Source organism: Nestor notabilis, unplaced genomic scaffold (genome assembly GCF_000696875.1).
Source record: "Nestor notabilis isolate BGI_N333 unplaced genomic scaffold, ASM69687v1 scaffold20585, whole genome shotgun sequence".
Lineage (NCBI taxonomy): Eukaryota > Metazoa > Chordata > Aves > Psittaciformes > Psittacidae > Nestor > Nestor notabilis.
Genome location: NW_009928131.1, coordinates 1 through 594, shown reverse-complemented (window position 1 = coordinate 594; position 594 = coordinate 1).

Genomic DNA, 594 nt, shown 5'->3' with positions numbered 1-594 from the left:
GCATGCTGAACGTGACGCTGGTCCACGGGAAGGGCCTTGCTGGGATCACAGGCACCCGGGGCTCAGCAGAGCTGGAAACACGAGTTCATCCATCCCAGGAATGCAAACACTCCGAGTCGGGAAAAACAATCCGAGTTTGGTTTCTTATTTTTGGCTCTCCCCGCCAGCTCAGGGGGAGGGGGCTGCGCTCTGCAGACACAAGCCCAGAAATCCCATCCCATGCCATGACTCCAGACACGGAGCTTTAGGAAACCGCTGATTCCCGTCACCCATGGCACAGCCTCAGCTCCACACAGCCCAGGGGCTGGGGAGAGGAAGGAAAACAAGTGGCCAGCCCAAAAACCTCCTTAGAAGGGCAAAGCCAGAACTCGGCTGGGCCAGGAGGGTGGAATTGGATCATGGGCTGTAAAACGCCAGAGGAGCCGTGGTTTCAGGAATGCTGGGACACTGCCCAGCAGGGAAACCACCCCCAGAACATGTCTGTGGGGTACTAGACCCTCAAACGTGTGTGTGAGGTGAGGAAACCAGAGGGGATGTGTCAGCCTGAGGGGCCTGGAGAACTTATGGAGTTCAACAAGGCCAAGGGCAAGGTCC